Consider the following 25,583-nt stretch of genomic DNA (forward strand, 5'->3'; position numbering starts at 1 on the left):
AGGCTGAATTTTTGCATTCTCCTCTCTTTCTCATTTTCTCTTTAGAATATAATCAGTAGCTAGCAAGGAAAATAATTTTACTAAATTGTTTCTTATTAAAAGATAGCAACATGAATATTTTGAGATGAGGAAAAAACAAAGACATCATCTCTAATTTTATTTCAGATTATGCAATATATAAAGCAATTCCATTCCTGCAACAGATAAAATTGAATAAAAACAGTATTAAAAATGAACAAAATAAAACTGAGTAATACTACAAATTTATACAATACTTTTCTGATATCTCCAATAAGGGAACTAGGCCATTTCCCCTATTTTACAATAGAATATTAAATTAATGACAGGTTTATTTGTCTATACTAAAGGAAAATAAATGAACTATAAAATTTTTTATGTTGTTAGCAAAGAACATTCACTGTTTTATGTTAGCATTTTTTTGTTTCTACAGTGATTCAGCCACGTTGATGATCAGTATGAATCTTTATAATTTGAATTAAACTGATGGCATCATCTAGGTTAAAATGACAAAATCTGTGTTATATGGTGCATTTTTTTTTGCCAAAATGAATTCTTATTTTTAAATATAATATTTATTAATTTTGAAAAAATTCTTCTTTGTTCCCCATTACTGTCATCTCACCTATGTATTAGTTATTCCACAACTTACCTGTTAAATTTTATAATTTTCTTAAAAATGAGATTATACTTTGTGTAAATTGCATCTTTCAGTAGCTGGCTTATAGTGGAGCTTGATAAATTGTAGTAATAATAGTGCTGGTGGCAGTAATTCTGATTGTAGTGATAGAAATAGTAATAGTAGGAATACTTTTGGTACTTGCCATCACTATTTTTATAATATGATTTTTTGTTTGTTTCTTTTGTTGTTTGTTTGTTTTGGGCAAGATTAATCCTGAGCTAACATCTGCTGCCAATGCTCCTCTGTTTGGTGAGGAAGATTGGCCCTGAGGTGACAGGGATGCCTGCTGCAGCATGGTGTGATAAGTGGTGCTAGGTCCATGCCCAGGATCCAAACCCAGGATCCAAATGGAGGAACCCTGGGTCCCCGAAGTGGAGTGCACAAACTTCACTGCTGCACCACTGGGTCAGCCCCTAAAATATGATTTATATTAACCAATGAGGTTACATGTTAGAGCATATACAGATCGTCCTTGACTGGCAATGGGGTTACGTCACAACAAACCCATCATAAGTTGAAAATATCATAAATTGAAAATGCATTTAATACACCTAACCTGCCAAACAGCTTAGCTTAGCCTAGCCTTCATGCTCAGAACACTGACATTAGCCTACAGTTGGGCAAACTCGTCTATAGAAAGCCTATTTTACAATAAAGTGTTGAAAATCTCATGTAATTTATTGAATACTATATTGAAAGTGAAAAACAGAATGGTTGTGTGAGTACAAGAATGATTGTAAGTGTGACTGACTGTGAGCTGTGGCTCACTACTGCTGCCCAGAATCACAAGAGAGTATCCTACCATATATGGCGAGCCCAGGAAAAGATCAAAATTCAAAGTATAGTTTCTAGTGAATGTGTGTCCTTTTCACACCATTGTAAAGTCGAAAAATTGCAAGTCAAACCATCATAAACCGAGGATCGTCTGTACTATGGTGCTTACTATTAGTCCCTCCAAATTGTGAAGGTTGTCAATAAATGATTACATGGTATAAATAATAGATTAAGACAACATTTTTCAAAGGCACTATTTATAATCAAATAAAATTCTAATTCTAACTGGTAGTCTTACTATTTACGTATTATTGTGCTAAATGGTAAACAAGCAAATTGACAGTTTTAGGCAAATGATCTGATCAACATCAACATCTCAGGGTTCAGCTAAAGAAACAGAAGAGAGAATTTAGTGGACTCTCTATCTGCCTAGAGCTGCTACTAAAGATTCTGGGTCCATGACTCCAGAAAAATTGGGTGCCCAACACTCTTTTCTTTCCCAGTACAGGCTATGTTCTGCCTGTTTTTTTCCAGAAGAGAAAATTTAAATTCTCATTTCTCTTTCTTCACAAATAAAATATACTAGTGATTGTTTTGCACTCTTCTCCATTTCCCCTCTAAGACCTGGGTTATTTTAGTCTGAAATAGTTGTTTTTAATTTGATTCTTTATTTTCCTTTTCTTCCCCAGATTTATTGAGATATAATTGACGTATAATACTGATACTGAGTTCTTGATGAGGAAGTAGGAAAGATACTATTGCTACATAAAGGAAGCCTCTTTAAAGAAAACGTTTCATTTTTTTGATGCTATATCTATGACTTTAGGACCTGAGCACCTAATGATTGTTCACAACTATCTACTGAATGAACAAATAAGAGAATGTACAGATTCCAAGAGGGATTCCAGGGGGCAAACCCACGTCTTAGTTGGGAGCCTCTTAAACACACTGACACATCAGATCTCAGGATTATTAACATATGATGTGATATATTATTGGTTTATAAAATCAATTTAGTGGATTACATATTACATTCTTTAAAATTAGAATAGCATTGAGCAAATAAATAACAAGATGTATCTCTTGTTGAATTGTTTCTTATAAATTTGTTTCAGTTATACATGGTTGATGTCTTTCCTGGGTCATGATGTTTCAGTGGGAAAAATCAAACAACAGAAATAACAAAAATGAGCAATCCTGCTTCAGGAAGATACAAATTCCCCAACTAGTTGGTTCATTACAAAACGTGGCTTGCAGTTCATTAGCAATGGATCCAATATACGGTGCTACATGTTTCTTGACTCATAAATGTGTGCATTTGTGCATACATGTGGAAAATTCCCATCTATGAAGGAATATGATGTTTCTTTCAATACAAGTAGCGTCCTAGTGTTTTATGCAAGGCAAATGGTTTGCTGTATATATAACTTTAGTTTTCCACTTAGGCAATTTTCTTCTATATCACTCCAAAATATCCAAACATAACAAGACTTCGCTTTCAAAAAGTTTGTGTTCGTTCATGAGATCTTTGAGAGAATTACTGCTTATGTAAATGAACACATCTAGTGACTAGAAGTAAAAGGAACATTACACCAGAAATGATCTAAAGTGGAAGACACTTAAATTGAAGTGTGTTTAAGTTATCCCCATTTCATCTATCATAGCTTTAGTGATTTCATATGATTGATGGTGTCTTTCATGTCACAAAATATTTTACAGTGACTTTTGTTTCTTTTGAGGTGAGCTAGATAGCTTATGGGTTTTTTTTTATCTTTTTTATGTCATTTGAAAGAAACTAATATTTACTGATCATTAGGCACTTCAGCTGAGTCAAGCACTGTTCTAAGAGAATTGGCTTATTTAATCTTCACCAAACCCTATCAGATGGAATCTGTTGTTATACTTACTTTACCAGTGGGGCAATGAAGTTGAGAGTAATTAAATCACTAGCTCGAGGTCACACACTTAGAAAGATGCAGATGCTGGATTTGAACTCTAGTCTCTATAATCTCACAGTCCAAAATTTTTACTAGTACTCACTGTGACTTTTAATAGATATCTTTTCATCTGGCAAGTGGTGTTTATGTCCATGATCTTATTTAATATTCAGAAGAATTCTGTCAAGGAAGTATTTATTCTGACAAATAAATACTATTTTCTCTGATTATAGAAATACTATTTTATTACAAAATACCATGGAAATACACCATCTACATAAACTCAATATTAAGACTTTAAAGCCTAACGCTCTTCCACTGTGATTTTAAATTATATAAACATGCTTTTTATTCACCTGAGCCCTTTGACTTAAACTGTTCTTTTCTAGAAGGCCTTCTATATTTTCATTGATGCAGTGTTTTTTGAACATTATTGAGAAAACAAAGTAATTTATATTTTATTTTGATATTAACAGCAGTAAATCTATTTCTGAGATTTCTAGCTGCTTGAAAATTTATAAAATTGGTACTCTCCCAATTTTTAATATTAAAAATCTTTCCACAAGAACTTTTCCTTTACAGAAGCCCACCAACGCTCTGAGTGGTTTGTTACTTTTTACTAAAATTCTCTCTTTGGTATTTATTTAGCAGAATTCCTCCCAGATAGCGAGTAAATCACAGATGATATGCATATCTTGCTTACATTGTTGAGATGGTGTTTGTTTTATTATTTTTTGTATATTTTGTTACCTATTTCAAAGAACATTCGTTAATAAGTGTGATGGTTATTTTTACGTGTCTGCTTGACTGAACTACGGGATTCCTAGACTGCTGATAAAACATTTCTAGGTGTGTCTGTGAGGGCGTTCTGGAAGAGATTAGCATTTGAATTGGTCCACTGTGTAAAGACGGTCACTCTCACCAATGTGCTTGGGCACCGTACAATCCATTGAATAGAACAAATGGGTGAAGGAAGTGAATTGCTCTCCGTTAGAGTTGGAACATCCATCTTCTGCTGCCCTCAAACACTGGTGCTCTAGTCTTCAGGCCTTTGGGTTTGGACTGGAACCAAACTATAGGCTTTCCTGGTTCTCCCGCTTGCAGATGGTAGATCTTGGGATTTCTTAGCCTCCATAATCCCATGAGACAATCCTTCATAATGAATCTCTTTCTATATAGCTATGTGTATTCTATTGGTTCTTATTTTTTGGAGAACCCTGACTAATACAATAGGGTAGGGAAATGTCTGCATTTGTAATACTATCTTGCCAAAATGTTTTTTATATTAGTTAATTTAGTTATTTTAACAATTATGAACAATGTCAAAAGAGCAGAAAATAGACAGTATTTAACAAGCTCAGGGAAATTCACTCGTGCTACATATAACAAATATAAACCTTTTGCATACCTGCTTACAATTAATTTAGGGGGAAATAAAGCATTATAGATAGCATTGAAGACCCATGCCTCTCTCCAAAAACAACCATCCTAGTCCCCTCCTTCACTGCACAGAAGTAACTAATGTGTTTGAGCACTCTTCCACCTAATTATTTATAATTTTACTAATTATACAAGTGATCATAAAGAACATGTGATATACTCTTAAATTGAACATAAATGGGATAATGTTTTGCCAAATTTTAATTTAAAATATACTTTCAATATTTCTCTGTTTTGGTGATTACTATTTTTTATTTCGTTAACCTTTCATTATACTTTTCAGATCATATATAAAGAGAATGTGAAACATAACATCATATTGCATTTGAAACAATTGGTTAAGGCATTTTTCACCTAGAGCTGCCATTTTGGAATGAGTATCAGGAATGTATTCTGCTAAACTCTCAAAATAAGGATGGGGGCTGGCCCCGTGGCCGAGTGGTTAAGTTCGCGCGCGCTCCACTGCAGGCAGCCCAGTGTTTCGTTGGTTCGAATCCTGGGCGCAGACATGGCACCGCTCATCAAACCACGCTGAGGCAGCGTCCCACATGCTACAACTAGAAGGATCCACAAGGAAGAATATACAACTATGTACTGGGGGGCTTTGGGGAGAAAAAGAAAAAATAAAAAAAATCTTAAAAAAAAAAGGTGAAGAAACTACTTTTGTTGAAATGAATTGACTTGATCATAAATGAAATTTCATTGAAACCTTTTCTACTGCAGGGGGCTACTTTACAAGAAATGCTTAACTAGAGCAACACTATAGAACTATTTAGGTCTCATGCAGTTTTAAAAGTGTATTTGTCTCTCTGCTATACAGAGTAAAAGCTGATTATGGGCCTGTCATACAGAATATTTCATGCTCTGGGAAGCTTAGAAGGATATGATGGGTTCTTCTTCACAAACTTTTAAGGAAGCCATGACTCAGAAACATGAAAAATGTAAGAGAACTGTACTCAATGGACTATAGCTTAATAATTAACCAATCATTTTTATGTGTGTCTAAAAAAACTCACTATTTTATAAATATATTTTGCAAAAGAAAATAGAGTGATACAGACTTTAACAAGTAATAAATCTCTCTTTATATTCAATTGGAGGGAGAAATTGAGAAGTCAGAGGTTTCTCTGCTCTGTCTTCAGTCTCTCCTTTCTGTCATCTTCCCCTTTTTATTTGTTCTCATCATTGCGTTCATTCATTGAACCAGCAGTTGTTGAATGCCTCCTGTGAAGCGGTAGTTCCAACAGGAATGAATTTTTACATAACTCTTCAAAAAGCTCACAATCTACTGGCCTAAGAGGTACATTGATGTCTTCTCCTACGTTGATTAAAGAGGTATCCTCCTTAAAATAGCAAATGTGAGCTCTGTGAATTTCCCTTGACTGCTGGAAAACATGCTATAGTTTCTTTATGAGAAAAAAGGGAGATCCAGAGCTCCGAGACCTCTAGATCAGAAAACTCCATTCCCAACATTTATACCTCCCCTCCTAGGAGTGAAGGGTATGCCCCTGTAATCCTCTTGCTCCTGGAAAGAGTCCTCGTGTCCCATTGTCCCCCTTCTAAAATACTCACAGCTACCAGCTACCAAGATTTGCTGTGATAACCTCTGGTAATCTCCATATGTTATTTTCCCCCTATTTTACATCAGTCTCCACAAGAAATTCAGATTCATTCCTGGAACTCTTACTTCCATTTTCTCTTCATAAAATATCGCCCTTACATCTGCTACATACAGAATACAGTTTGCACAGTGATAAATATGGACTGAAGTAGGTACAGTAACCCTGTGCTCTAATCTTGGATTTATGACTCACACCATGATATTTCCGTCTTCTTTGAACTTTTTTCTCATTTTAAAATGAAGATAACAATCCCTTCCTGCTCAGTGGGTTGCTGTAAGGTAAAAATGAATGATTATTAATTTGTTTTGAAAATTCTTAATCACTATGCAGACATATAATAAGCTGTAGAATACTGACAAGTACTAACATAAATTTTAATGATAGAATTTATTTTCAAGTACTACATTCAAATCTATATATAATATTCTCTTTGCATATATGACACAAACAAAAATGTTGTAGGATGTGCCTTTTAAATTAAAATAAAAGTTTTCAGAGCATCACTCAGAGATACAATGTGATCATTAATGGAGCTGTTACTGACTTTAATTGGAAAATGAAATAGTCATAGCCCTAGAGTAAACTTGACACCTTATTCATTATCGGAGACTTGATTTTGTTCTATAATTACTTTAGGATCCCATTAAAGTTTCAAGCTAACCAAATGATTGAGCTATACATGTGAATAAACCTGAAATACGTGCAAAATGAATTCTTTGATAAATATATGGTTTGGTTTCAAGGGACTCTGCATTAATTTGGGGTCCTTTTTCACTGAATACGTAAGAGGCAGTCACTTGGAAAGAAGCATCAAAACATGTGCCTTGAGATAAGGAAACAGACTTTCAGAGTGCTAATTTACAACTTGTAATTAGCAGCAATGCTATTTACTCTGTGTATTTCAGTCCCAGTTAAGTTTCAAACTCTTTCCAGTAACTAAAGATCATTAAATATCAATTCAGTGCCTGGGCTAAGTGTTGTGGGAGAAAAAAGAAAAGGGAAGAAAGAAAAGAAAAACGTGACCTCTGATGCTAACAAGGTTTCTAGTCAACCAGGAAGGAAGAAGACTGGAAAGTCATTAATTGAGCTCCAGCTATTATCTAGGAAAGGGGAAAAACACTAGTCTACCTCATTTAATTCTAATCAACTTTAGAAGGAGGATATTGTAAATTCCCTCATTTAATTCTCATAATCAAGCTTAGAAAGAGGATATTTTAATCCCTCTTTTGCTGATAAACAAATTTAGTTGAGTTGGTCATATAAAATAACATTTGTTGGGCATTCAGTAAGTATTGTTCAGAATCATACAATTTGTGTGCGGCAGAACTGATAGCTGCTACCATATGATTTCCTATATATATATACATATGCATATTATATATGGCAGCAATGCTTTTAGCAACTGAAAGATATAGCAGTGAACGAAGGAGGAGAATCCCTGTCCTCATGGAGTTACACTCTAGAGAGCTAGCCAGAAAATTACTATATATTAAATAAATATGCGATACAACCTCAGCACATGATGCTCTCAAGAAAAATAAAGCAAAGTAAAGGAATGAAGATTAGCAGGGGTTTGTTAGAGTATTTGGATGAGGCTTTTCTGAAGGGACAACATTTGAATAGAAACTAGAATGAAATGTAAGAGATAGTCTTGAGAATAAATTTGAGCTAAAAAAGCAATAAGTGGAGATACCCAAAGTTAAGACGAAACTTGGAATATTTAAGGAATAGAAAAATGATAGGTTTGGACAGAGCAAACAAAAGAATGGTGAAAGTTGTGGAATAGTCATTATTAAATTTTATGTATCCTAAACCATGGTAAATAACTTGAATTTTAATCTACATAGGATGGGAAGCCTTTGAAGTCTTTTGAGCAGAGTTATTGTCTAACACAATTTAAATGAAAAATAGGGGAGAATGGCCTTGAGACGCTAGAGAGATTATGGACTCTATAGGGCTGAATGCTTTAGCAGGGGACCAGTGTGGGGTTATGAAGATGGCCTAGGTGAGAGGTTATAACTGCTTGGACTGGGGCCACGACAGGAGGAGTAGAGAAGTGATTGAATCCAGAATATATTTCTAAGATAACCTTGATATGACATATTAACATTCTTGAGTGCGTTAAATTAAATCATGAATGTAAAAGGTTTATCATGCTTTAAGTATCAAGATGGTAGGAAACTGTAAAATAGTAGAAAAAAATCATAAAAATAAAAAATATTTACATCTTAACGTTACTACAGAAAATTCTTTAAATTTCTGCTCAAAATTAAAGACACAGTAAAGTCATTTTTATTATTATTATTATTATTATTATTATTATTTTTATTTTTTTATTAATGTTATGATAGATTACAACCTTGTGAGATTTCAGTTGTACATTTTTGTTAGTCATGTTGTGGGTACACCACTTCCCCCTCCGTACCCTCCCCCCACTCCCCCTTTTCCCTGGTAACCACCAATCAGATCTCCTTCTCAATATACTAATTTCCACCTATGAGTGGAGTCATATAGAGTTCGTCTTTCTCTGACTGACTTATTTCGCTTAACATAATACCCTCGAGGTCCATCCACATTGTTGTGAATGGGCCAATTTCGTCTTTTTTTATGGCTGAGTAGTATTCCATTGTGTATATATACCACAACTTCTTTATCCAATCATTAGTTTCTGGGCATGTAGGCTGGTTCCACGTCTTGGCTATTGTAAATAATGCTGCAATGAACATAGGGGTGCAACGGACTCTTGAGATATCTGATATCAGGTTCTTAGGATAGATACCCAGTAATGGGATGGCTGGGTCATAGGGTATTTCTATTTTTAACTTTTTGAGAAATCTCCATACTGTTTTCCATAGTGGCTGTACCAGTTTGCATTCCCACCAACAGTGTATGAGGGTTCCTCTTTCTCCACAACCTCTCCAACATTTGTCGTTCTTGGTTTTGGATGTTTTTGCCAATCTAACGGGGGTAAGGTGATATCTTAGTGTAGTTTTGATTTGCATTTCCCTGATGATTAGCGATGATGAACATCTTTTCATGTGTCTATTGGCCATATTCATATCTTCTTTTGAGAAGTGTCTGTTCATGTCCTCTGCCCACTTTTTGATCGGGTTGTTTGTTTTTTTGTTGTTAAGCAGTGTGAGTTCTTTGTATATTATGGAGATTAACCCTTTGTCGGATAAGTGGCTTGTAAATATTTTTTCCCAATTAGTGAGCTGTTTTTTTGTTTCAATCCTGTTTTCCCTTGCCTTGAAGAAGCTCTTTAGTCTGATGAAGTCCCATTTGTTTATTCTTTCTATTGTTTCCCTCAACTGAGGAGTTACAGTGTCCGAAAAGATTCTTTTGAAACTGATGTCAAAGAGTGTACTGCCTATATTCTCTTCCAAAAGACTTATTGTCTCAGGCCTAATCTTTAGGTCTTTGATCCATTTTGAGTTTATTTTGGTGTGTGGTGAAAAAGAATGGTCAATTTTCAATCTTTTGCATGTGGCTGTCCAGTTTTCCCAGCACCATTTGTTGAAGAGACTTTCTTTTCTCCATTGTAGGCCCTCTGCTCCTTTGTCGAAGATTAGCTGTCCATAGATGTGTGGTTTTATCTCTGGGCTTTCAATTCTGTTCCATTGATCTGTGGACCTGTTTTTGTACCAGTACCATGCTGTTTTGATCACTGTAGCTTTGTAGTATGTTTTGAAATCGGGGATTGTGATTCCGCCGGCTTTGTTTTTCTTGCTCAGGATTGCTTTAGCAATTCGCGGTCTTTTGTTGCCCCATATGAATTTTAGGATTGTTTGTTCAATTTCTGTGAAAAATGTTCTTGGGATTCTGATTGGGATAGCATTGAATCTGTATATTGCTTTAGGTAGTATGGACATTTTAACTATGTTTATTCTTCCAATCCATGTGCAAGGGATGTCTTTCCATCTCTTTATGTCATCGCCTATTTCTTTCAAGAAAGTCTTGTAGTTTTCATTGTATAGATCCTTCACTTCCTTGGTTAAGTTTATCCCAAGGTATTTTATTCTTTTCGTTGCGATTGTGAATGGGATAGAGTTCTTGAGTTCTTTTTCTGTTAGTTTATTGTTAGTGTATAGAAATGCTACTGATTTATGCACGTTAATTTTATACCCTGCTACTTTGCTGTAGTTGTTGATTATTTCTAATAGTTTTTCTGTGGATTCTTTGGGGTTTTCTATGTATAAGATCATGTCGTCTGCAAACAACGAGAGTTTTACTTCTTCGTTACCTATTTGGATTCCTTTTATTTCTTTTTCCTGCCGAATTGCTCTGGCAAGCACCTCCAGAACTATGTTGAATAGGAGTGGTGAAAGTGGGCACCCTTGTCTTGTTCCTGTCCTCAGAGGGATGGCTTTCAGCTTTTGTCCATTGAGTATGATGTTGGCTGTGGGTCTATCATATATGGCCTTTATTATGTTGAGGTACTTTCCTTCTATACCCATTTTACTGAGGGTTTTTATCATAAATGGGTGTTGGATCTTGTCGAATGCTTTCTCTGCATCTATTGAGATGATCATGTGGTTTTTGGTTTTCATTTTGTTAATGTAGTGTATCACGTTGATTGACTTGCGGATGTTGAACCATCCCTGTGTCCCTGGTATAAATCCCACTTGATCATGGTGTATAATCTTTTTGATGTATTGCTGTAATCGGTTTGCCAAAATTTTGTTGAGGATTTTTGCATCTATGTTCATCAGTGATATCGGCCTGTAGTTCTCCTTCTTTGTGTTGTCCTTGTCAGGTTTGGGGATCAGAGTGATGTTGGCTTCATAGAATGTGTTAGGGAGTTCTCCATCTTTCTCAATTTTCTGGAACAGTTTGAGGAGAATAGGTATTAAGTCTTCTTTGAATGTTTGGTAGAATTCTCCAGAGAAGCCGTCTGGTCCTGGACTCTTGTTTTTGGGGAGGTTTTTGATTACCGTTTCTATTTCCTTACTTGTGATTGGTCTATTCAGATTCTCCATTTCTTCCTGATTCAGTATGGGGAGATTGTAGGAGTCTAGGAATTTGTCCATTTCTTCCAGGTTGTTCAATTTGTTGGCATATAGTTTTTCATAGTATTCTCTTATGATCTCTTGTATTTCATTGGTATCTGTTGTGATTTCTCCTCTGTCATTCCTGATTTTATTAATTTGCGATTTCTCTCTTCTTTTCTTGGTGAGTCTGGCTAGGGGTTTGTCAATTTTGTTAATTCTTTCGAAGAACCAACTCTTTGTTTCATTGATCCTTTCTATTGTCTTTTTTGTTTCAATATCGTTTATTTCTGCTCTTATTTTTATTATTTCCCTCCTTCTACTGACTCTGGGCCTTGTTTGTTCTTCTTTTTCTAGTTCTGTTAGGTGTCGTTTGAGGTTGCTTACGTGAGCTTTTTCTTGTTTAGTGAGGTGAGCCTGTATTGCGATGAATTTCCCTCTTAGGACTGCTTTTGCTGCATCCCAAATGATTTGGTATGTCGTGTTCTCATTTTCATTTGTCTCCAGATAATATTTGATTTCTTCTTTAATTTCTTCAATGATCCATTGTTTGTTGAGAAGCATGTTGTTTAGTCTCCACATTTTTGCACCTTTCTCTGCTTTTTTCTTGTAGTTGATTTCTAGTTTAATAGCGTTATGATCAGAAAAGATGCTTGATATTATTTCAACTCTCTTGTATTTATTGATGTTTGCTTTGGTTCCCAAAATATGGTCAATCCTTGAGAATGTTCCATGTGCACTTGAGAAGAATGTGTAACCTGCTGTTTTTGGATGAAGTGTTCTATATATATCTATTAAGTCCATCTGGTCTAATTTTTCATTTAATTCTATTATTTCCTTGTTGATTTTCTGTCTGGATGTTCTGTCCATTGGTGTTAATGGTGTGTTGAGGTCCCCTACTATTATTGTATTGTTGTTGATGTCTTCTTTTAGTTCTATTAAGAGTTGCTTTACAAATTTTGGTGCTCCTGTGTTGGGTGCGTATATATTTATAAGTGTTAGGTCTTCTTGGTGGAGAGTCCCTTTTATCATTATATACTGTCCCTCTTTGTCTTTCTTTATCTGTTTTACTTTGAAATCTACCTTGTCTGATATTAGTATAGCGACACCTGCTTTCTTTTGTTCATTATTAGCTTGGAGTATTGTTCTCCATCCCTTCACTCTGAGTCTGTGTTTGTCTTTGGGGCTGAGGTGTGTTTCCTGGAGGCAGCATATTGTTGGATCTTGTTCTTTGATCCATCCTGCCACTCTGTGTCTTTTGATTGGGGAGTTCAATCCGTTTACATTTAGAGTGATTATTGAGACGTGGGGACCTACCACTACCATTTTGTGTCTTGTTTTCCGGTTTTCTTCAGTTTCCTTTGTTTCTCGTCCCATGGTTTAATCTGTTCTGATGTGGAGCTGCTACTCTCTGTTGTTGTCCTTCTACTTATCTCCTCTGCTCTTGGTTTTGTAGCCCCTTTCCTTTTTTGGATTTTTCAGGAATGAGGGTTTTCCTGAGGATTTCCTGAAGAGGAGGTTTTGTGGCAATGAACTCCCTTAATTTTTGTTTATCTGGGAAAGTTTTTATTTCTCCATCGTATTTGAAGGATATTTTCGCTGGGTAGAGAATTCTCAGCTGTAGGTTTTTGTCCTTCAGATTTTTGAATATATCATTCCACTCTCTTCTAGCCTGTAGAGTTTCTGCTGAGAAATCTGCTGATAGCCTGATGGGGGTTCCTTTGTAGGTTAGTTTCTTTTGCCTGGCTGTCCTTAATATTTTCTCCTTGTCGTTGACTTTTGCTAGCTTCACTACTATATGCCGTGGAGTTGGTCTTCTTGCATTGATAAAGTTTGGAGATCTATTGGCTTCTGTCACCTGAAGATCCATCTCCCTCACCAGATTTGGGAAGTTCTCAGCCATTATTTCTTTGAATAGGTTTTCTGCCCCTTTCTCCTTCTCTTCTCCCTCTGGTATACCTATAATCCTTACGTTGCATCTCCTAATTGTGTCTGATAATTCTCGGAGAGTTTCTTCATTTCTTTTAAGTCTTGCTTCTCTCTCCTCCTCTGCCTGCAACAATTCTATATTGCCATCTTCCAAATTGCTAATTCTTTCCTCCATATTATCGGCCCTACTGTTCAGAGCATCTAGATTTTTCTTAATCTCCTCTATTGTGTTCTTCATTTCCAATATTTCTGTTTGGTTCTTCTTTATCGTATCAAACTCTTTTGTGACATAGCTCCTGAACTCGTTGAGTTGTCGGTCAGAATTCTCTCTTAACTCATTGAGAATCTTAATGATGGCTGTTTTGAAGTCATCATCATTTAGGTTATATATCTCATTTTCTTTGGGATTGTTTTCTGTGTATTTGTTACTTTCTTTCTGTTCTGGAGATTTAATGTATTTTTTCATATTGCTTGATGATGTTGATTTGTGCCTCTGCATGGAGATAGAGTTTAGTTGCTCCTTTCACTTGTTTCAGCTGCTGCGGTGGGGGGAGCAGCTGTTTATACTTCACCAACCAGGAACCCTGTCCGTAGTTGCTAACTGGGCCTGGGCCCCTCTTCGTAGCCACAGTGGCCCTTTGGATTCCCTCCTCTGCCGTGGGGGCCGTCACGGGGGGCTTCAGGCTGCAGGTGCCTACTGTTGTTGCCCACCTAGATGCGCTCTCTCCTTGGGGTCTGCAACGGTGTTATGGGCTTTTCCAGCGGCCAGGGGTGGGATCACTTTTATTTGTCGCTCGGTTGCTGTCGGCACCCACCAAATCTCACTTGTCCTCTATGGGTCGCAGGAGAGCTATTGGCATCTTCTACAGTCTGTGGTTAGTACACCTAGCTATGCTGCTTTTGCCCTGGGGTCTTCCAGCCTTGTGGCTGGCGGCTGGGTGCCTTCTACTGGTGCTGTGCAGAGGCTTTCCCTAAGGCTTCTGTGAGCCTGTAGGGTTTCCCCCTAGGCTACTAAGCTGGGTCTCTGGAACTCTCTCCAGCCCCAGTCCTCTCCGAGATCTCCGGCAATCCCTAGCCTCACCGGGTGGGCAACGGCAGCTGGGGGTCGCCCCGCTCTCTGGGCTTCTCTCCGGGCCTCTGCCGGGAGCTCTGAATGCTCAGCGTGGCCCCTCTGCTACCGGCAGACAGAGAGTTTTGTCTGCTGCCTGGCGGAGCTCCGGCGCTTCCCCTCCGGGTCGCCGGACCCGCCTTTGAAAGTTCCCCCGCCCCAGTCCTCTCCGAGATCTCCGGCAATCCCTAGTCCCACGGGGCGGGCAACGGCAGCTGGGGGACGCCCCGCCCTCTGGGCTTCTGTCCGAGCCTCTGCCGGGAGCCCTGAATGCTGGGCGTGGCCCCTCTGCTAATGGCAGACAGAGAGTTTTGTCTGCTGCCCGGGCGGAGCTCCGGCGCTTCTCCACCGGGTCGCCGGACCCGCCTTTGAAAGTTCCCCCGCCCCGGTCCTCTCCGAGATCTCCGGCAATCCCTAGTCCCACGGGGCGGGCAACGGCAGCTGGGAGACCTCCGTGCCCTCCGTGTCTCTCTCTGGGACCCTCCGGGCGCCCCGAGCACCAGGCCGGGTCTCCCCGCCAATGGCGGGGAGAGACTCTCCCCGCGGGCTCAGGTGTGCAACTCCAAAGTTTCCCTCTGCGTTTAGGAGTAATTGCGGGGGGTTTAAGTAGGGTTCTGGTCACCTGTTTCCACCGTCGCTCCTCTGTTGTGTTCTCGCTCCTGCCCTAGATGTGTGTGGATCCTCTGGGGGCGTCCGTTGGAAGAAAGCCGCTTGCGGGTACTAGGCTGCCCGTCGGGGTCGGAGAGTTTTCACCTATTTCCACATCCTCCCGGAGGAAAGTCCGTCCGCCTTCCGATGTATAGTCGCGTGGGTGTCTCAGACGTCCTGAGATGCTGTCTGGATATCCTTTGTCAAGCGATAAGTGTCCAAATAATTGTAGACTCGAAGGGCGAGAGACAAAGAGGACTACTCACGGCGCCATCTTGGAATTCCTCTGAAGTCATTTTTATTATTAATCTTATTTTATTGATAAAATAAAACGTGGAAAATTTGAAACATTTCTCCATTTCTCAGTTTGTTCTATTTTCTTTTTACATTTAAAATGGAAATGTCTTTTGGTTAAATATGGAAGCATCCTGAAATCACTCAGCCTTTTAGAAATGGTTACATGGGGTGCTGGTGCCTTACAATGTGCATCAGTTACACATATAATTTGGTTTGATATGAATTCTAAGATGTGTGTGTGTGTGTGTTGCATGGTGTGTGTGTGTGTATGTTGGGCGTAGGGGGCTGCGCTTGAGCCTTTAGGGTCATTTTGGTATTCTCATGGCATGATACTCATGTAAAAAATTATGAAATAAGAAATTTCTCAGAGTAGATCCATACAAGATCAATGTTTAAACCTACCAAAGCAGTGATGTAAAATTTGTGCAGATCAAAGTAGTAAATTTTAATCAGTAACGGCACAGTTAATAATTTGGGAACATATTATGTAAGATTGACACTACATTTGTTAAAAAAAAAAAAGAATCTGTGGTCGGCAAGCAAATTTGAAACCAAAGCATTAACATCGTCAGGGTTCCGCTTCTGCATAATAACCTGGCTCAGCTCATCTATCACAGGCCAGAACCTGTCCATCAGGAGAGAGGCAGCTGTTCAGCTGCCAGAGTTGGTGATCTCTTTCAAGGCTTTACTGGTTTTCGTCATTGTATTAATTAGAAATATGAAAACCTGTGTTTGGAGGGAGGTGAAAACTGGGAAGTACAATTTACGTTTAAATCATTATTTGGTAAGATATTAAACTTCAAGTAAGACACTAATTATTTTGGGTTATTAGAAATATACACATATGACATAGTACAATTAAAAAAATTACTTGGGGCCCGCCCCATGGCTGAGTGTTTAAGTTCACGTGCTCTGCTGCAGCGGCCCAGCGTTTTGCTGGTTCAAATCCTGGGCACGACATGACACCACTTGTCAGGTCATATTGAGGCAGTGTCCTACATGCCACAACTAGAAAGACCTGCAACTAAGACATACAACTATGTACCAGGTGGGATTTGGGGAGATAAAGCAGAAAAAAAAAGAGAAAGAGAAAAACTGGCTTACATGTTATGCAGTCCTTATGGAGAAATAAATGCTTTAAAGGAAATTTTAAATTTTTCTTCCAAAAAAATCCTTCAAACTTTTGAATTAGATAATCTAAGAAATAAAATCTGGGAAAGATCTCTAGGGTAGTGCTTCTTAAAGTTTAATGTGCATAGAAATCAGCCAGGGGGTTATGCTAATATGCAGATTCTAATTCAGGAGATTTGAGGAAGGATCTGAGATTCCGTTTTTCTAAAGCTCCCAGAAAATGCCAATATTATTGGTCCGTGGACAACACTTTGAGCATGAAGGTCCTAAACAACTAAAAAGAACAAGAAAAATCATGATGCTTAAATAATCCTGTCCTTAGGTAGATGTAGAAATTTCCTTTGTATTTCTGTTCAACATTAAAGAGCTAAAATTGAGAATAAACGGATAATGCATTATGGATGTGTTTAGAAAGAAGATTATATAACATGCTGATTAACAGATACATACCCAGGCCCTAGAGAAAAATTTTCATAACAAGCTCTCAATGCTTCCCCTTACCCAATCTGGCAAATCTTTATTTAGTCTAGGAGTTTAGTTTAATCATTACATGATCTCTAAAACTATATCTATTCACTGTTTCCATGATCAATAACTCTGTTTACTTCCTGAATTGCTCTCGTATCATGTCTTGCCTGAGGCTATAAAAACAATTCTTAGCTAATTGAATCCCTATAAATTAATGAATTTCTTATTTTCTAAAAGAAAACAAATAAATAAAAAATCCACGTTGGTTAAAAGTATAATCCTGTTGTATTTGTCTTCTCACTGCATCTTTGCTCATGAAAAAAAATAATTTTGCATTTAGTTTCCTCCCAACACCCTTATCCCAAATTTCATAATAAAGAGAAACCAATTCTCATCCAGAATTAGTTTTATAGTATAGTAAATGTCACAGAAAAAGAAGAGTAAGGATTTGAGAGTGATACCTTCCTGGGTTTTTAAGTTAAGCAAGATAAGCCTATCTGACAGAAGAGATTCTCAACTGCCTTCTTGGCCATGAATAAGGGTAGAGCTCCACTTGAGCTGAGATCACTTACAGTGGACATCACGGGAGATCAAATAAGACGGAGCATGGGTATGCAAGTTGCCGTGAACCCAATCCAAATTCAAGCCACATCCTCTTCTCCCTCAGTCTCTGAGCTTCTGCTGTCTACAAGACAGAAAATAGGTACACAGCAAACCTAGCTTCCTGTAACTATATTTATTGGTTTCCTCCTGTGTTACCCAGATGCCACATCTTGCTTTGTCTGCCTCATTTCTAGCTCTGGTATGGGCTATTATTGAATGATGTGTTTTGCTACAGGCAGAGCGATGTTAGGACTCTTATACTTTACCGGATTCCCAGAGGTTGATTTGGAAATATTTTCTCTCCAAGCTTGGACAGGACTTTTAGTCTGAATTCCCAGATTTAATATTCTTAAGTATTTCTAGTTAGATATGGCAATAAGGCAGATACTAGTCCTTCTGGTGTCAAAGCAAAAATTACAGTGGACAGAGTTAAACAGGCAAGGACAACTTTATTCAGGCAATTGCAGTCGGAGAGATAAGCCAGCACTCAGTTTGAACTCACCTCTGCTGAAGCAAAGGGCAGCAGGAATTTTAAAGCTGGAGTGAGCTAGTGGAGAAGTACTAAAGGATGCTAGCCTATCTGTGTCTGCTAATTGGCTCTGTCCAAAGGAACATTAAACTTCTCATATCTTTATGATAGGAGGTAGCTTTGCAACTTGGAGCAAGGTACTCACCATATACCCAAGTTAGGTTCCTATCCTCCCACAGAGACAGGGCTGGGAGTGGGACAGGGAAGCTATCTTCCAAGCTCTTGAGAAAGACATCTCTGGGTTGTAAAACTGGCAAGAACTTGAAAAAAAGATTTACAACTCCAATGGGTAGAGAAAGAATCTACAATGACAAGTTTTCTAAAGTTCAGTGCTAAGAAAACAAAGTTCAGGAGGAAGCCTATCTAAAGTTTAGTCAAACTGAGAGAAATGTCAAGCCCATCTTGCTCACTGGTTTTATTTAAGCTCATTTAGAATCTTCCATTATGACTTTTAGAAAATGAAGTCCAATCATACTGCTTGTATTGGTTTCCTAGGTCTGCTGTAACAAATGACCACAAACTCAGTGCCTTAAAAAATAAAAGTTTGTTATCACCCAGTTCTGGAGGCCAGAATTCTGCAATCAAGGTGTCGGCAGGGAACTGCTCCCTGGGAAGGCTCTAGGGGAGACTCCTTCCTTGCCTCTTCCAGCTTCTGGTGGCTCTAGGTGTCTCTGACTTGTGGCTTCATAACTCCACTACATGCCTCCATTTTCCAACTGCTTTCTCCAATCTCTCTCTGTGTTTCTCCTCGGTGTGTCTTTTGTAAGGATACTTGTCACTGGATTTAGCCTGGATAATCCAGGATGATCTCATTTTCATATCCATAACTTAATTACATCTGAACAAACCCTTTCTCCAAATAAAGTCACATTCGCAGGTTCCAGGGACTAGGACATGGACATATCTTTTGGAGAGCCACCATTCAGCCTGCTACCCTGCACTTATGCTTAAAAAGTTGCTGTGGACAGATATTTTCCTCAAATTCCTCAGTTATTCTGGAGGTTCTGTTCCCCCTCTAAGGCCCATGTCTCACAATTATCCCTCAACAAAGCAGAGTAATAGAGTTATTTCCCACTTTGACTAGACAAGGCACTTCCTACGTACTGGCAGGCAGTGGGGAATGGATAGAGAATGAGAGGAGCAACCCCACAATACTTTTAACTTACTTTTTGGAGATATAGTTTGGTTTGTTTATCAACATCTAATATAAGTGAAATGCTATGATTTTCCCCACAGAATTTTGGAGATAGAGAAAAATAATATGTAAGCCTTTTGTTGTTGTTGTGGGAGACAGTTAAAGAATACCTCCTAAAAGAAATGGTAACTGAATTTGAGTTTAATTCATGAGTAGGGTTTAGTCGGGCAAAGGTTATGTTTCGAAGATAAGTTCAGTGGTGGCAGAGAATATAAGGTAAGCAAAGCTAAAAGAGAAGAAACAGAGTGGTGAGTTATTTTTTGAACCACTCACAATTTTGCTATTGCTGATGCATATGGTTTAAGGAAAAATGATACAGACTAATGGCGGTGTACGATTATTGAAGATATTTTTTTGTCATTTATTAAATATAAAAACAGATTCAAGTTTATGATTAAGAGAAATTCTTACTGACTATTTAGATGATCCATTTGAGAATGATGAGATCAAAAAATTATGTGGCTATTTCTCATAGACACATAATATAATCTTTATTAATTCCATATTTGGAGATATCACACAGAAAAAAAGACGATAAAATTATGGGGAAATGAAAGAATAAAGATGAGAAGAATTCTTCAAATGTGGATGTAAAGAATGGAAGTTTAAAAATTAAACAACTTATGGTCTCAATGATGTTTGGAAATATATATTTTCTCTTATTTTAAAATTATTATAATTGTCTTCTCAGTTTGGTCAATACCAAGATTGAAATTTCTTTATAAATATTATAATAACAATATCCATATCTACTGTTGATATTTTAAAAATTCATTTATGTCTTCTGAAAAAAGTACCCTTCTTATTTAAAGATGTTGTCTTTTCATATTTAATAATAATACTCTTTTACAAGCCAAAAACATTAATACAATCAATAAATAAGAAACTGTCATAATTTATTGAAAATTAATTAGGAAGAAACAGTCAAGCTACATTTGAAAATAACTTTTAATTCAAACAATGAATATATAAGACAGCTATTTATGGAGAAATAAAATCTAATTTTAGGATGGCTATTTCACTGACAGATTAATTATTTATGTTTCATACTGATAATAAAAATTATTTGTATAAGACAATAGATTTATTCTCATTATTTTAAGAATCACAGTCTTCTGTTACAGGGCACATTGTTGTTTTATCAAAAAGACCAGCTAATTTCTATTAGCATTCTGATGTAGGTTATTGTTGCAAAAGAGGAGTTCATTAAGTAGGAACGAAAAGAAGGATAAAAAAAGGTAAAAATAATTTAAGCAATTGTTTGGAACATTCTATGAGTTAGCAAGAATTCCTAATTCTTGTTACTTAGGAAGAATCAGAAGATAATATAAATCCAACACAGAGAGTCCAAAACTCTGAATTACTGTTATCTGTCATCAATTCCAATCATGAATCGGCTGGAAAAAGAAAAAAAGTAGAGATTTTATATGATCACACAACTGAAGACAGGGTTAAAGGCATCAGGTAAAATTCTCTTGGTTTTGCCTTTCTCCCATACCAAGCTTCAGAATCATTCTGGCTATCATGAATGCCAAATATCTACATATTCTAGGACTCAGAAATGCACATCATTCCATCCAGGGTAAAAATCTACTTTACTTAAATGTTAAAAAATAAAACAAGTTCTCAATTCTATCTTATTGGTCCTTCCTAGAGAACTTGCTCACCACTGAATCAATTACACTGATCAGATAAGGCCATTCCCTGCAGCTATACAAGAGATGAGTGTTGCTCACATGGCTGCTACAAAATTGTGGAGGCCGTGGGTGGTGCAGAAACAAATAAAATCTGAGGCACTGTTAAACATTTTGGACTTAATATCTATAAAAATGAGAAAAAGATACATGCATAGTTTATGATCAAAGGAGAATGAGAAAAATATATCTTGTGCTAAAAAAAAATTGTTCTTGTACTGTGGATGAGAATCATGCACTAATTCACAATTTCTCTGCACCACTGACATCGAAATCAACTCAAGTGCTTGTTGCAATGCAGATTTCTTTTCTTAACGCCTGGTACATTTAATCAGTGAAGAAAGGACTCAGGATTCTGCATTTTAAATAAGTTCCCCAGGGAATTCTTAGGCATATTTCGTTTTAGGATACGCTAAAATTAATTATAAACTCTTTGAAAGTAGGGATGATGCACTAGTTGTATCGTTGTATTCCAGTGATTCACATCATTATTGGCACATAGTATCCTTATTAGTGTACATTTATTAAGTGGATGTACAAATGAACATACAGTCTGTGGTTCATTGAGAAATAAGAATAGGTCAGAATCTGGCATGAGCTTCCTGGAGTGGAGAATGAGAGGGCTTCAGTACATGGTGCATTGAGCACTAGGTCTGTAAAAATTTCTGTCCCCATTGATGCTCTTTTTGCTTCCCACTGTGGTCTGTAAACCATTTAAACACCCCTTGTCCTTTTAAAATCTCTAATCATTTGAAACAAATTATTTAACTATACTTCCTTCTATATTTGTTCATTGATACATTCTACCAAACCTCTAAACCTCATTTATTGAAGACGTTGATGCCAAATATGCCATAATCCAACATGCATGACACATGACTGTCCTATCTAATAAATGGCTTCTCAGTTCTTTTACCTTTTCATTCCCAAATTTTATGGATTTTTTTTTTCCTTTTGGATATGCCTATATGTATTTACTTTCCTTGCTGCTTTCATAGTCCACAACACTATCAACTTTGCCTGGACCTTCTTAAAAACTGATATTCCAGTTCCAATTTTATTCTCTTTCCAACCACTCTCCAAACTGCAGAGATGATATTTTCCATGTTAATCTGACATTTTCCAAGCTTAAAGTTGTCTGATTTCTCTTCTCTTAGGAAAAAAGATTAAAAATACCATTAAAAATTGTCTAGAGCGCCTGCATGTTTTACCTCTGCAATCTCATTTTCTTAACTTTGTCCACTCACTCTCTGGACTCTAACACCACAGTATCTCTTTCAGAACTTAAAGTAAACCATGTGTTTCCTTTGCAGGGACTTTCCACATGCTACTCTCTGTGCCTAGAATATACCCTCCAGGCTCCTTTACATAATTAGTTTCCATAAATCTTTATCTCTCAATTCAATTTTCTATTCCTTAGAAGAGCTTTCTTAGCCCCTACACTATGTCAGGCTCATATAGCACTGTTCAGATTTCTTTTGTATTACATAACACTGTTTGTAATTGAATAGTATCATTGATTATTAGTGTCTTATTACTCTCTCCATAAGGTAAGTTCTATGAGAGCAGAAGTGTGTCTCTCTTGGTTTACCACGTAATGCCAAGTGCCTACCAAAATGCCTAGCACATAAAAAGTTATTAAATATTTTTAAATTAGTGAATAAATTCTATGTTTCTGAGCTTCAGTTTTCTTGTTTATGATGCATGAGTGGTAGCTAACTCCGAGCTTTCTTCTGGTGAATGCATTCATTCAAACATCTATCACGGTGCCTCACATAAAGCAGAAGTTCAGAAAATGTGTTAATTTTGTTTTTCTTTTTCTTCTTAATACATTGTGGCTTAATGATAACATATATATGATGAGATAATAGTAGAACGGAGATTGCATTTGGATTTATTTGAAATTGAATCCAGATTTATAAATACTGTCTTTTGAAACTTAAAAGTGTTTATAATGTTCTGATAGTTTGTCTGCATATAGGAATTTTTGTGAATTTTACCCTTTTGGAATCTTAATTTTTTAGGAAAATAAGATAGCTACAGTTGATTCTTCACAACACATGCTGTATTAAAATCAAAGCCAGAGAGACATTTTGGAACTCCACTCTGCCATGAAAATAAATAAACAACTCCAGTGTTTGAGATACTGAAGCTATTAAAGAAGCCTCTGAAGACCTCTTGATTTTATCATCATTCAACCTTTAGTGTTAACAAGAGATGTTTTTATTAAGAAACACCCACGAAGTTGAGAAAAATATTTTTCTACATGGTGTTTTTATTGTAACATCAAAGTCTATATGCTGGGAAAGATGGCTTGCTGAGAATAAATTATTCTGTTTAAAATTTTAACCTTTAAATTCTGAACTAATTTACAAAGGATGCCCTGATCCAATATAAGTGACATGAGATGAGGAAGTTGCACTAATGCTAAGGCAAACCTCATGTACAAATTGTATGTTGTACGATCAGGAACCAGAAATTACAGGGAGGAGAGAAAAGAGAGGAGTGGAGCAGAAAGAAGAAAGAAAACAATTATTGAGCATTATTGTGGGGGAAAGATGCTTTAAAGGGAAAATGTTATATTCAATTTTAATTTGCTCTAGTTTTCTGTAACACCCTCCATCATTAACAAACCTCCACTAAAGTTTGATTCTCACAGAGGCATGGTGTGAGGGCCATTTTAAAAATAGTAGTAATGGCAATTTTGACTTTTTAGTTTGTTCTGTTTGGAACATTCTTCTCCAGGTTTTTCTCATGCCCGACTTCTCAAAATTCAAGTCTCAATTTAAGTTCTCTTCTTCAGAGAATCCCTATCTAATCATCTCCCATTATTCTTTTTTATGGCATCTTATCATTTTTATTTAAAGCACTTACCATGATCCACAATTAAGTAGCTTGTTACTTTATTCATTTACCTATTACTTAATATAAACCATAAGGCAAGGACCTTCTTTGTCTTGTTAAGTCATGGTATCAACAGTAGCTATCACCAAGTGTGAAAATTATTAGATATTCAATAAATATTTGTTAAAAGATGATGGAATGAATAGATGATGCTCCGAATACCACATTTTTATCAATTTTAAAGCAGATAAAAAGGCACTGCTCTAAGATTTTTAGGTAGAGTACGAGACCCATAATAATAAAGAACATTGGGAAAAAAATGTAAGTCTCTATAAAAACTCACAGACATCTTAGGGGTGGTAATAAGGTTCAATCTAACCATACGTATGGATATACACAGATATATGCATGTATACACAGTCATACATATGTCCTATATAAAAGGAAACATATGTTCTGAAAGGTATTTTAATATATTTATGTATATTACCTATTTTATTTATCATAATAAATCTACTATTATCTGTTAAATATGTTACAACATCTGTGATTTTATCTCCTTTTCAACAGATGATAAAAAGAAGTAGAGAGAAGATAAGTAACTTGTCCCAGTTTAAGACAGCTATTAATGGCTGTAGTTAGGGTCAGACACAGATAATCCAGATCCCTTGTCCATTGCACTGTATTGTCCCCTAAGCCACAGGAGAGTTTCAGCTGATATCTGAGTTATTTTTATTGCCTGTATCTTTAAGAAATTATAATATATATGAAACTACTGTAAACTTTTGAAAAGGCTATGATCTTTCTATTTTTATAAGATTAGTCTGTTCTGAATAATTTTAAATACATATTGACTAGATAGTTTTAGTATAAAAATATCTTGAAGACACTCTAAAACTAAACTGTACCCTTGAAATTTATTTTGCTTCTCACAGTAAAGTAAGAATTGGTTGTATTTCTTGGACTACTTTTGATCAGGGCAGTTCCAATGAGGATCTCTAGAAGTAGTCCATAATCTATTTCTTCACCCACACCTCACCCCCCACTGCTTCCAGGACCCAGTGTACTCTCTAGTAGCTAATCTGACTAAGCTACTCACTGATGTTTTATCAATAGCATATTTTTAATTATCAGTAATTCACTAAAGGATGATTATTGTATGCTTTCATCTTTCATAAGTCAAGAGAGTGATCTATGAATGCATTTTATTAATTTCACCAGTTGGTAGTCATTGGAGATATAAAAATAATTAGTAAATGGTAATGATCCTCAAGAAACTCAAGGTCTAGGTGCAAATTTGTAAATAGCTCATAATTCATCATGTTGTGTGCTGTTACAGAGGTATCAATACAATACTTTTTGTGAATTGGCAAAGAAGCAATAAACAAACTGGGGGAAGTAAAGAAGTGTCATCAAGAATGTGCTTAAAGTAGCATTTGAGGAGAAGGGAAGGACTTACAGACAAAAGGGAATTGTACGCCCAAGATAGTCCAGGGACTTTTGAGATATTTATGGTTTGAGAACGTAAGGTGATTGAAAGTAGGGCAAGAATATGAAGGGCTCACTAGTTTCAAAGATAGGATGCAACCAGATAGTAAAATATCTTGTATTCTAAGCAAAAGAGCATCAACTTCATGTTTTAATCTACCAAGAACCAGCAGAGGTTGAATATAAAA

This window comes from Equus przewalskii, chromosome 3 (assembly GCF_037783145.1).
Source record: "Equus przewalskii isolate Varuska chromosome 3, EquPr2, whole genome shotgun sequence".
Taxonomy (NCBI): domain Eukaryota; kingdom Metazoa; phylum Chordata; class Mammalia; order Perissodactyla; family Equidae; genus Equus; species Equus przewalskii.